At 37.9% G+C, this 13326-nt stretch overlaps 1 protein-coding gene and 1 pseudogene across 1 annotated transcript in view; one reads left to right on the top strand and one right to left on the bottom strand.

Moving 5' to 3' along the window:
* Nucleotides 1-13326, top strand: part of FSIP1 (fibrous sheath interacting protein 1) — a 206644-nt gene that overhangs the window by 113530 nt on the left and 79788 nt on the right. The window lies entirely within an intron of this gene.
* LOC101326310 (cyclin-dependent kinase 4 pseudogene) lies at nt 3730-4722 on the bottom strand (annotated as a pseudogene).

Below are 13326 nucleotides of genomic sequence, written 5' to 3'. Positions count from 1 at the left end.
ATTGAGGAGGTGGACTTTGGGAGCAAAGATATATATATATTTTTCCCTTTTTCTCTTTTTGTGAGTGGTATGTGTATGCTTCTGTGTGTGATTTTGTCTGTATAGCTTTGCTTTCATCATTTATCCTAGGGTTCTGTCTGTCCATTTTTGTTTTGTATAGTTTTTAGCGCTTGTTATCATTGGTGGATTTGTTTTTGGTTTGGTTGCTCTCTTCTTTATTTTTTTTAATTACTTAAAAAAATTTTTTTAATAATTATTTTAAATTTTAATAACTTTATTTTATTTTATCTCCTTCCTCCCTCCCTCCCTCCCTCCCTCCCTCTCTCTCTCTCTCTCTCTCTCTCTCTTTCTTTCTTTCTTTCTTTTTTTTCTCCCTTTTATTCTGAGCTGTGTGGATGACAGGCTCTTGGTGCTCCAGCCAGGTGTCAGGGCTGTGCCTCTGAGGTGGGAGAGCCAAGTTCAGGACATTGGTCCAGAAGAGACCTCCCCGCTCCACGTAATATCAAGCAACGAAAATCTTCCAGAGATCTCCATCTCAACGCCAAGACCCAGCTCTACTCAATGACGAGCAAACTTCAGTGCTGGACACCCCATGCCAAACAAATAGCAAGACAGGAACACAACCCCACCCATTAGCAGAAGCTGCCTAAAATCATAGTAAGGCCACAGACACCCCAAAACACACCACCAGACGTGGACCTGCCCACCAGAAAGACAAGATCCAGCCTCATCCACCAGAACACATGCACTAGTCCCCTCCACCAGGAAGCCTACACAACCCACTGAACCAACCTTACCCACTGCACGCAGACACCAAAAACAACAGGAACTACAAACCTGCAGCCTGCGAAAAGGAGACCCCAAACACAGTAAGTTAAGCAAAATGAGAAGACGGTGAAAAATACAGCAGATGAAGGAGCGAGGTAAAAATCCACCAGACCTAACAAATGAAGAGGAAATAGGCAGTCTACCTGAAAAAGAATTCAGAATAATGATAGTAAAGATGATCCAAAATCTTGGAAATAGAATGGAGAAAATACAAGAAACGTTTAACAAGGACCTAGAAGAACTAAAGAGCAAACAAACAGCGATGAACAACACAATAAATGAAATTAAAAATTCTCTAGAAGGGATCAATAGCAGAATAACTGAGGCAGAAGAACGGATAAGTGACCTGGACCATAAAATAGTGGAAATAACTTTCACAGAGCAGAATAAAGAAAAAAGAGTGAAACGAATTGAGGACAGTCTCAGAGACCTCTTGGACAACATTAAACGCACCAAGATTCGAATTATAGGGGTGCCAGAAGAAGAGAAAAAGAAAGGGACTGAGAAAATATTTGAAGAGATTATAGTTGAAAACTTCCCTTATATGGGAAAGGAAATAGTTAAGTCCAGGAAGCACAGAGAGTCCCATACAGGATAAATCCAAGGAGAAATACGCCAAGACACCTATTAATCAAACTATCAAAAATTAAATGCAAAGAATTATGATTCTTGATGCTGTGTCCTTCTGTAGGGCTAAGGACAAAAAGTAAGCTCTCCCCTTGTTTGCTCATCGTTCATTTTTCATTTATTGAGCACCAATTTATGGACTATGTCCTATGTGCCAGGCACTCTGCTTGGCACTGGGGAATCCAATGGTGGGGGCGAGGCAGACAAGAATCACTGCTGTAGTTTTTGTTCTCCAACCTTTTAAATAATTTTCCCCACATGCCTCAGTGTGCTCTCTGGATTCCTCATGCTGAACTTTAAAAAATTTTTATGTTAAAAAACCATTGACTGGGGCTTCCCTGGTGGCGCAGTGGTTGAGAGTCTGCCTGCCGTTGCAGGGGACACGGGTTCGTGCCCCGGTCTGGGAAGATCCCACATGCCGCGGAGTGGCTGGGCCTGTGAGCCATGGCCACTGAGCCTGCGCGTCCGGAGCCCATGCTCCGCAACGGGAGAGGCCACAGCAGTGAGAGGCCCGTGTACCGCAAACGACAACAACAACAACAACAACAAAAAAAAAAACGATGACTGTGAAAATTTTCAAACACATACAACAACGTAGTCAGAGGAGTCTAATGAAAACCCAGGTACCCATTACCCATCCTCAGCGTCAACATTTATCGTATCTATGACCCCCTTCCTGACCCTGTGCCTGTAGGAGTTATTTTAAAGCAAATCCAAGACATCATGTCATTTCACCCATAAATACTCAGTATGAGTCTCTAATTGATAAGGGTTTTTCAGAAATATAACCACCGTGCCATTATCCACCTAACAAAATTAAGAATAATTCCTTAATATTAAATTATCTCAAAGATATTTACTTTTTTTTAAAGTTTAAATTAACATATAGAAAAGTGGACTTTTTTGGTGTAAGGTCCCATGAATTTTAACACATGTAAGAATACAGAACAGTTCCATTGCTTCCCCAGACTCTCCATGCTATCCCTTTGTAGTTCCACTCTTCCCACATCTGTAGGAGAACACCATATAAATGGAATAATGTGGCATATACTCTTGTGTCTGTTTTTTTTCGCTCAGCATAATGCCTTTGAAATTCATTCAAGTTGCATGTATCTATAGTTCTTTCCCTTTCATTGCTATATTCCATTGTATGAAATACATTGAATAGTTTTCCATTGTATGGATGTACCATAGTTTGTCCATTTATCTGTTGAAGGATATTCGGGCTATTTGCAATTTTTGGCAGTAATGAATAGAACCAGGTTTTTGTGTGAACATCAATTTTCATTTCTCTGAGATAAATGCTCAAAAGTGAATTGCTGAGTTGTTTGGTAAGTATATGTTTACCTTTAGAAGAAACTGCAAAAACTGTTTTCCACAGTGGCTATACATTTTGCATTTCCCTTCAGTCATATATGATTGTTTGAATTGTTCCATAGTCTTTCCAGTACTTGGCATTGTTAGAATTTAAAATTTTGGCCATTCTAGTAGGTGTATAGTGGTATATCATCATTGTTTTAATTTGCATTTTCCTGTGGCTAATGTTGTTGAATGTATTTTCATGAGCCTGTTTGCCATGTATACATCCCCTTTGGTGAAATGTTTGTCTTTTGCCCTTTTTTTAAAGTTGGGTTGTTTATTTTCTTACTGTTGAGGTTTGAGAGTTCTTTAAATATTCTGTTTCCAAGTCCATTATCAGATAAAGGACTGATTTATCTTTTTTGCAAAATATTTTCTTCCACTTTGTTGGCTTGTCTTTTCATTCTCTTAACAATGTCTTTTGCAGAGGAGAAAATTTTAATTTTGAGGTAGTTTTAATTTATCATTTTCTTCTTTTGGTGTCATGTCTAGAAATCTTTGCCTAACCCCGGGTCATGAAGATTTTCTTTTATGCTTTCTTTTAAAAGTTTTATAGTTTTACATTTTAACACTAGATATATGATCCATTTTGAATTAATTTTGTTTTGTTTCATTGTTTTTCCCGTATAAAAAAGGATCCCAATATCAAGGTATAGGGAAGGGGAAGAACAAGGGACATACCCCTTGGTGTAAGGACGCAGAGGGGGCAGGAGAAGGATAAGCCTCAGAAGGAGGGGTGGGAGGGGAATGTCATTAAGGCAGCAAAATATTCTCTGTAAAAAGTTGGGGGAGTCTCCATAGCCTCAGAGATGAAGGCAGAGGTGGCCTTCTTAGTGGGGGGCTCTCCACTCAAATGTTCAAAGGAAGGGAATGTTGGCTTCTCTTCTCTTGGTTCTGTTGCAACTATTCCTTGGCTCACTCTGGGTTACCTTCTGCCTTATGTAGATGAGAGTGCTGTGGGGCTCGGAAGGCAAAGATTCACTTGTGTGGGTTAAAAGTCAGCATCTCCAGCAGCAGCTGTGCTCCAGACTCCTCCATCTCAGGTACCACCAACTGCACTGTGCAGGGCCCTCTGAGGGAAAAGCCTCCTGGGGGTAGAGACACATCTCGGGGCCAGTCATCCGCTGGGGGCAGTCCAGTCAGGTCAAAGATTTTGCCTAACTGGTCAGCTTTAGAGTTTCCACAGAAGAGAGGCTTTCAATGAAACATCTCTGTGGAGATACAGCCAACGCTCCACATGTCCACAGGGTTGCATACGTAGACTGCAAAAGAACTTGTGGAGCACGGTACCAGAGTGTAACAACCACAGGTGTAAGTGCCATCTGGTAGCTGTAGATTCTGGCCAGGCCAAAGTCAGCCAGCTTGACTGTCCCACCACTTGTCACCAGAATGTTCTCTGGCTTCAGGTCTTGATGAACGATGCAGTTGGCATGAAGGAAATCTAGGCCTCTTAGAAACTGGTGCATCAGATCCTTGATGGTCTCCACTGGCAAGCCTGGTGGGGGTGCCTTGTCCCGATACGTCCTTAGGTCTTGGTCCACATGCTCAAACACCAGGGTCACTTTGGTCTCCCGGTCAGTTCAGGCTGTGGCACAGATGTCCATCAGTCAGACAACACTGGGATGCTCAAAAGCCTCCAGCCGCCGCAATAAGCCACCCCATGAACTGTGCTGATGGGAAGGCCCCCTCCAGCACCTCCTCCACTGGGGATTCTTATACTCTTGAGGGTAGCCACTGTGGGGATCATGGGCCTTATACACCGTCCCATAGGCACCAACACCAATCTCAGCCACTGGCTCATATCGAGGGGTAGCCATTCTCAGACCAGAGGAGACCCTACAATCACAGAGACTCCTACCACCGAAATTCCTTCCACAGTTCGGATGGTATGAGCCTCACCCCGTGCCTGGAGCTGCGGGGGAGGCCTGTTATTGGGGCCTTGGAGCCGGTTCCTGCGGCGCTGTACACTTGAGCTTGGTCTGGGGCAGCTGGCCACTATGGGGCCGACCATAGACCTTGAGTTAAATTTTATAAAAGATATAAGGTTTAGGTCAAGGTTCCTTTGTTTCTGCATATGGATGTCCATTTGTTCCAACACCATTTGCTGAGGACTGGTTTTTTTCCATTGAATTATTTCTACACTCTTTTCAAATGTAACCTGGCCATATATGTGTGGATCTATTACTGGACTCTTTATTCTGTTCTGTTGCTCTATTGTGTCTATCCCTTTGCCAGTACTGCACTGTCTTAATTACTGCAGCTTTATGGTAAGTCTTCAAATCAGGTCATGTGATTTCCCTAATTTTATTTTTCTTTTATAAAAATTATTTTGGCTATCCTAGTTCTTTTTTGTCTTTTCATATAAATTTTAGAATCAGCTTGTCTATATGTATAGAGAATCATGCTAGGATTTTGATTGAGGTTGCACAAATTTATAGATAAGTTTGGTGAGAACAGACATCTTTATTATGTTGAATCTTCCAATCCATCAACATGGTACACCTTTCTATTTAAGTCTTCTTTGATTTCTTTCAGCAGCATTTTGTGGTTTCAGTATATAGATGCTATACATACATTTTTAGATTTATACTTATTTAGTTTTTTGGAACTATTATAAATGGTACGTTTTTGGGGATCTAGTTGTACCATGCTAGTATATATATAAATATGATTAATTTTTGTGTGTTGACTTTTATCTGGTGAACTTGCTAAAAATCACTTATTAGTTCCAGGTGGGTTTTTTTGTTTCCTTCCTGGTACCATGGGGCTTTCTCCATAGTTAGTCATCTTGTCTGTGAATAGGAATAGTTTTATTTTTTAATTTCCAATCTTGTGTACCTTTTATTTCTTCTTCTTGCCTTTTTTTCTTACACTGGCAAGAACTTCCAGTACAGTTTTGAATAGGGGTGGTGAGAGTGGACATTTCTGCTTTGTTTTTAATTTTGGGATGAAAGCATTCAATCTTTTACCATTAAGTATGATTTTAGCTGCAGGTTTTATCTGGTTGAAGAAGTTCCCTTTTATTCCTGCTTTGCTGAGAGAGTTTTAAAATCAAGAATGGATGTTAAATTTTTCAAATGCTTTTCTATATCAATTGATGTGATTGTTATTATTATTTTTATCATTTTTCCAGTAGACTGCTACTCTGGTAGATTACATTGGTTGGTTTTTGCCTATTGAACTAGTCTTGCGTTCCCATGATAAACCTACTTGGTTGAGGTTCACGTCAAGTTTTGAAGTTCCAGCTGGAGATGTCTAATAAGGGATCGACTAGCAGAGAACATGTAGACTTGTGTTTGGGCTGATATTTATACTGGAAATCAGCTGGCTATTTGGGCTGTTAACCACCCGATTAACTTCTGTTGTCCTGCTCCCTGAGAACCCACCCAGTGAGCAGCCATGCCTCTGCTGCTTATATACTTTACTTCTACCCCCATCTATGTACATATATTTGGTTTTGTTCTTTTTCCTTGCCTGTACTGTACCAGAACCTTTTATCTATTGGCCACTTCTAGGCATCTACTTCCTCCGTCTGTGCTTGGCGTATTTAATTTATAGCAGAAGAGTTTGGGGATAAATTGTATTTTAAGAAACAAACATTTATTTTAATATAAACACATCTGTCATTAGAGTATTCAAATTTAAATGATATTAAGTAATTGTTTTCACTAATTTGGTCCTTTCATGAGGCAAGAAAACAATATGGATGTCTTGTCATATGTAGTCCTCTAAGATCTGATTGTAAATTGCAATTTATTTTGGAAGGTCATGGAAACAAACCAGAGAGTAATATAAATGTTTGCATGTGGTTAGCATAATTTGCTTGCCTCCCCGGGGGCTAAATTCCAAAGAATTTGTTTCTGTATTCTTGAGTCTGGAGACAGTACAGCGATGCAGAGATCCCTGTGAAAGCAAGCCCTCATCCAGGGAGGCTCGGAGTGCATGGCCTCCCTGCTTGCCCCCTTCCTGGGAAGCAGTGAGGATGCCATGGGTTGTGGTGTGAGCTCAGAGTGCTGCTTTCTGTTAAAACATAGTCTCAGTTTCTTTGAGCAAACCATTAATAGATGTCAAATTCACATTATAGGTTTTAGTTCCCAAGCAGTGTTAAAAGCAAACGTGTGGGGTTTTATATTTCCAGCTGCCTTTTTTTTTTCAAAGTAAAATATGTAGGTTTTGGTTTTCAGCAGGCCACATTTCTTCTAATAAAAACAGTTGGAACAAAATATGTTTTATAAGCATATAAAAATGTCAGACCATAATGATTTTAGTGCTGCATATTTAAAAAATGGGTCACTAATATCTAAGATGTTAGTATCTGCAAAGAAAGTAAATTATGGAAAGTAAATGACAATATATCATTTATATAAAGGAGAAGGTGGTTGGAAACTAGTTCAGCAACCATATTGAGACCATTTTATTTCAGCTTTTATATAATATGCATGTCTTTCAGCTTTAAGTTATTTAAATTTTGGCCTTAAAATTATTAAACCTTTGTACTTGAAACTGGGTCCCAAAATTTCAAAAATCCCATCTGTGTTTGGAGACATAATTCATTATGTGAAAAAGTACCTTCTTTCCATGGTCTCACCAGAGAAAGCATCTCAGTTAGGTTCTGGTCCCTAAATCAGTTGTGTTTCCTTCTCATAGGTTCATTTCTATCATCTGATTGACATGCTGAGCTCCTTTTGTCCTGTCTTCTAGGAAGCTCAGAAAAAGATTCTTCAGCCCATTTCTAACAAGACTACAGAACTTTTAGCCTATGCATTTGGCATACTGTCATTTTCATCTTATTTCTTTCACCTTTATTTTTCTTTTGCCTAATTTTTTTTACTTAACTCTCTTCCCTTGTTATGCTGTAGTTAGTGTTATAAGTTACTGTATATCCATATTGGAATTATATAGTTGGAAATATATAAATCTGATTTCTTTTTCTTTGATCACTTCATCCATATCATTACATTTTCCTAGCAGTTTGCCTTTTTTTTTTTTTTTTGTAACTTAGACAATTACATATTCTTAAATGATAAAATTCCAAACAGGAAAATTCCTGGGACATATTTTAAGAAATCTTTACTGCCTTTTCAGATAATAAAAGTAATGCTAACTGGTTATAAATACTTCAGACATCATAGAAATATACAATGTAGCAAATAAAGGTCTTCTAGAATCTCCTCCTTCCGAAACAAAAACAAAACTTAAAAAGCAAAACCCCAAACTGTTAACTATTTGGTGTATAGCTCTATGGCATGACTTTAAGTTGTATTATATTGGAGTGGCAGTGGAAACTTCTTTTCCTCTGTGAATCTTGGCTATATAACATTTTCTCATTTCTATGCTGATAAATATATTTTTTTCCTTCTTCTTCTTCTTCCTCCTCTCCTCCCCCTCCCCCTCCCCCTCCTTCGTCTTTACAGTCTTGAAGATGTGCTAGTTAAATATGAGGATTATACAACTCAGTATTCTAGGAATGCTTTGTAGGAGGGGTCATGGTTGCTCGCCACACCAAGAAAATGGAATTTTTAAAGAAGTTTATTTATTTAATTTATTTGTTTTTGGCTGCATTGGGTCTTTGTTGCTGCACGCGGGCTTTCTCTAGTTGCAGCAAGCGGAGGCTACTCTTCATTGCGCGGGCTTCTCATTGCGGTGGCTTTTCTTGTTGTGGAGCACAGGCTCTAGGCGCGTGGGCTTCAGTAGTTGTGGCACACAGGCTCAGTAGTTGTGGCTCACAGCCTCTAGAGCACAGGCTCAGTAGTTGTGGCGCACGGGCTTAGTTGCTCCGCAGCATGTGGGATCTTCCTGGACCAGGGCTCGAACCCGTGTCCCCTGCATTGGCAGGTGGAGTCTTAACCACTGCGCCACCAGGGAAGCCCTGGGCAAATGGAATTTAAGGTGTAGGGGGTGGCGGTTAACAGCCTGGCCATGGCGTTGGCATTAGATAGGCCTGTGTTCAAGGCCTGGTAGCTGAGTGACTCCAGGCAAGTTATCTCTCCTCTATAAGGCCTGGTTTTCTGGGGATAGTAATACTTGTTTTAAAGTGTTGTTGTTATGAACAAATGAAAGATTGTATATCAAGCACTTAGCACAGTGTCTGGTACGTAGTAAAGGCTAAATAAATGTTAGCTGCTGTATTAGTGATATTTTGACTAATTACTGATTGCTGTTTAATAGAGTAATTCTAAATAATTATGTGCAAACAAGATAGAAGTTTACTTCTTTCCCACATTATGTCTAGATAGAAGGCCCGGGGCTGACTGTGGTTCCACAGTTACTAAGGACCAGGTTCTTTGTACCTTGATGCTTGTATACAGTTCTCCCTTGGTATCCATGGGGAATTGGTTCCAGGACCCCCCATGGATACCAAAATCTGTGGATGCTCAAGTCCCTTATTTAAAATTATGTAGTACAGTCAGCCCTCTATATCCACAGGTTCCGCATGGGTTGAATCCATGGATGTGGAAACTGCAGATATGGAGGGCCCGTGTATCTTCCATCTGTCATTTCAGATATAGCAAAACTCTTATTTTTAAATGAGACTTCATGATTGTCTTAGCTGAATAGTAGCTGAGACTATGACCAAAATTTGGATGTTACTTGGGGCAGACATTCTTTTCCCCATGTCAGTTTGCCAGGGCAACAGTTCAGGAAAATGTACATGGACTTACAATATTTGTCCAGATCTGTTTGGTTTCTAAAGCTGGATTTAAGATATTCAGGGGTTTTGGTTGCTTAGCTTTTAGCCTAGTTAGGACTCTGGGCTACTGCAGTAATTACACTGAACTATTCTCCATCTTTCTTAAAAACCTATAGAACTTCCTAAAATGTCATGAAAATTGATTTAGCTTGTTTTAATTAACAAGGAGAAAAACTGATTCAGAGACATTAAACAGCTTAGTAAACTCGGCTGAAGAATGAATCTGTGTTTATGAATAGCCCAACATCCAAACAAGATCCTCCCTTGCTTTTGGATTCTGTTTTGAGACCTTCACAGTGAAGACTTTTCCTGGATTGAAAAAAAAAAAAAAAGATAACAACAAAACAATACCCAAAGAATTGAAAAAGCTAACAGCCTTTTGATCAGTCAATCAGTGAATCTGGTTTCTACTGTTTAACATTAGCTGTTTTTAGGACTTGGTGTGGACAGATTTTACAGGGAGGCAGACTCGGGCTTTGTGATTTCATGTTGCCTTCCTGTAGGGATGCAGCGTTTCCATTGGATGAGTCCAGAATTCTGTTACTGTCATTGACTTTACATAGTGATAACATAAAACAGCATTAAAGAAAGAAAATCCCACACCCTTGGTAATAGTTGGTAGCAGAATTTTATTTTTAGAAAGCAAAATTTGGAAACAACTGTATTTATTATTTTAAAAGTTTTTAAAGTATTTTTGTAATGTGTGTTTCACTGTTATCATTACTCTACATATGAATGCTTCTATATTTTAAACAAAATATTCACTAATATTTACCTTTCCAATGAGATATTTTATTTGCACGACTATTTTTAAAGCATGTGCTCATTTTGGTGGAGTTGCTCTTGTGGTGTTTAAACTATATTTACATATTTTCCTGTTCCTTATGAATGTCTTGTTTCTGACATAAGACTAAATACCAAATGCTTTTTTTGTGTGGTTGTTGGAGAGCTTACAGATAGAACACACACACAAAAAGAATGTTTATTATTAAATAAATACATTTATATTTCATTTATAAAGAACAGTTTTAGTTATTTTTGTAAGCTTTTAAATATATTACTAAGTTTTATTTATTAGTAAAACGTACTTTTAACATTTCAGTGTATTTTCTTTCTACAAGTTCTTTTTCAGTGTATACAAATTACCCATACCTATATAATAAATTAGAATCTAAGTGTGTGTGCATAATGTGTTTGTATACATATATATAATATATATATCATATATAAATATACAATATATACTGTGTAAATAATGTTATATTGTAAAAATTCCCCTTGTCAATAATTATACTTTGTGAATAACTTTTAAATAAATAACTTTTAAATAACTGCCTAGTACCACAATACATTGTGTGATATACCACATTTTACCAGTTCCCTTGTTGTTGAACATTTAGATGTTGTGCTATTAGAAAAAATGCTGCAGCAAACATCCCCATATATTTATCTTTGTAGCCCTCATGATTTCCCTAGGATAAATTCCTAGGAATAGAGTTACTGGCTTAAACGGGTATGAAAAAATTTTAAAGGCTCTTGATACGTAATGCCAAATTCATTCATTCAATCCAAAAATATTTTCTAAGCACCAGTAATATGTGGTGCTGTCAGGATACAACGATGAATAAGACAGTCTCTGCCATCAACTCACAGTCTAGTTGGGGGACAGACATAGGTATGATTAAGCTCAAGTCTGTGCTCTCCAGAGAGGTTGTATTAATTTACATGTCACTAACATTGTCAATATATGCAAGTAGTTTTGGAATGTGTATGTGTGTTCTTTTGAATTCGGGCATCATGGAATACTTTATAGGAAATAAAATATTTGTGTTTTGATTAGTACATATCATGAATCACATACCCAATAATTTTTGACATTAGTGATTTAGAAAACCTAATTCATTTCAGTATCCTCATTTCTTTAACAAGGCATTCGTCTACATTTGTATTGTGTTCTCATTTCCAGAGCTTTACAAGGTCTTTCCTACCTTGTTCTTCCAGTGTCTTGGTACTTTCTGCCGCTGACACTACCGAGTAGAACACTGCACTGACACTTGGAATGGTTGATAAAGACTCGTTTGCTTAAAACTATCTTACTACGATTTTGTTCTCCTTTTCAAAGGAGAAAGACCCTTATTTTATATGTGTTCTTTATAAATATGGACAAGGCATGTAAGAGTGGAACCTAAATACCTCTAGTAGTGAAAACTCATGGTAATGCTATTATATTTAATTTGCAGATTCTCCAATACCTTTTAAGCACTGCCTTAATAATTCAGGACAAAAACAGCAGATTTCCCAGTTTTCAGGACAGTAAGTTGATGGGTTGTATTCATATAACTAGTATATTAAATACCTGGCAGTCAAAGGCAATTATTTGTCATCAGAATAGACTAGTGACATTAAGGAGGGGAAAACCCCCGTGGTTTCAGTGTTGTCTGAGTTGGGCGTCCAAATGTGGTTTTCATGGAGCACTGAGCTGCACTTCCATGTCCAGAACACACAGTCCTTGGGAATAATTATCCTGTTCACCACTGGATAGATTTCCCACATGTGAAGGCTGCCAAGCTCCTCTGGCTTCTAATTTAGGAGCTAAAGAGATTTCCTTACAGGGCTCAACACTGATCTTTGAACAAATGTATGGCCTTCTCCATTCACTCAAAAATGGCTCCAGGTGGACACTGTACCAAGTGTGGCAAGATAAATTATGTGACTGAGATGTTTTCCAAAACATACTTTCTCACAGTAATATAGCTAATGTTTTTCTGGTCCACTGGAATTCTCCAAGACTGTCTTTATGACTGTGCGTATGACCTCCGTCCTTAAATGGGTAAACAAACTATTTTAATAAATAATGAGGGATGGTATAACTTCTACCACTGCACACTTATAGTTTTATCCATTTGTATTTCATCTGATCTTGATGAAATGCATACTTTTATTTAGCAAATAAAATAAGTGAAGTAGATCGCATATTACACCATGGAAATTCTGAAGATTTGTACTTTTAGGACAAGTTTTTAGAGAGGTAGGGGTTTCAGTTTGATTATTATTTGGATTCCTGGTTTAATATATCCTTAAATTTTATATTTGAGTTTATATTTGATAAAAGGTATCTTGGTATTGGTAATCTCTTGGGACTTAAATTTTTCAGGCAATATTATGTTGCCAAGATATATCTATATTTTTGCATGTATCAGTAGTGCACTCTTTTTGAGGACTGTGTAACATTCCACAGTGGGAATGTACCTACATTTTTTAATACATATTCTTGTAAATAGACATTTGGGTTATTTCCAGACCTTTTTTTTTTTTTTTTTTTTTAATATGAAAGCCCTGGTCATGAACATTTTTGTCTATGTCATCTGCTACACATATATAAGAATTCCTCTGGTTTTTACTACTTTGGAGTGGAATTCCTGAGTCATAGGGTATCTGAATGTTCAGCTTTATAAGATAATACAGTCATGCCTTCCAAAGTGGTTGTAGCAGTTTACATTCCTACCTGCAATACTTAAGAAATCTTGTTTATCCATATTCTCTGTAAACACTTGGTAGTTCAGACTTTAAAATTTTTGCTCAGTATGTGAGTTTATAATGGTCTTCATTTGCATTTCTCTGATCACTATTACGGTTAAATATTTATTCAAATACTTATTGTCATGTATTCCTTCTTTTGAAAAATGCCTGTCCATGTCTTTTGCCTAGTTTTAAAAATTGGATTGACTGGGCTTTTCTTCTTATTATTGGAGTTTTTAATATATTCTTGATACTAATCCTTTGCTGATTTTATAGATGGGAGATATCCTCTCCCAGTTTGT

This window comes from Tursiops truncatus, chromosome 2 (genome assembly GCF_011762595.2).
Source record: "Tursiops truncatus isolate mTurTru1 chromosome 2, mTurTru1.mat.Y, whole genome shotgun sequence".
Taxonomy (NCBI): Eukaryota; Metazoa; Chordata; class Mammalia; order Artiodactyla; family Delphinidae; genus Tursiops; species Tursiops truncatus.
This window is presented reverse-complemented; position numbering and strand designations above follow the sequence as displayed.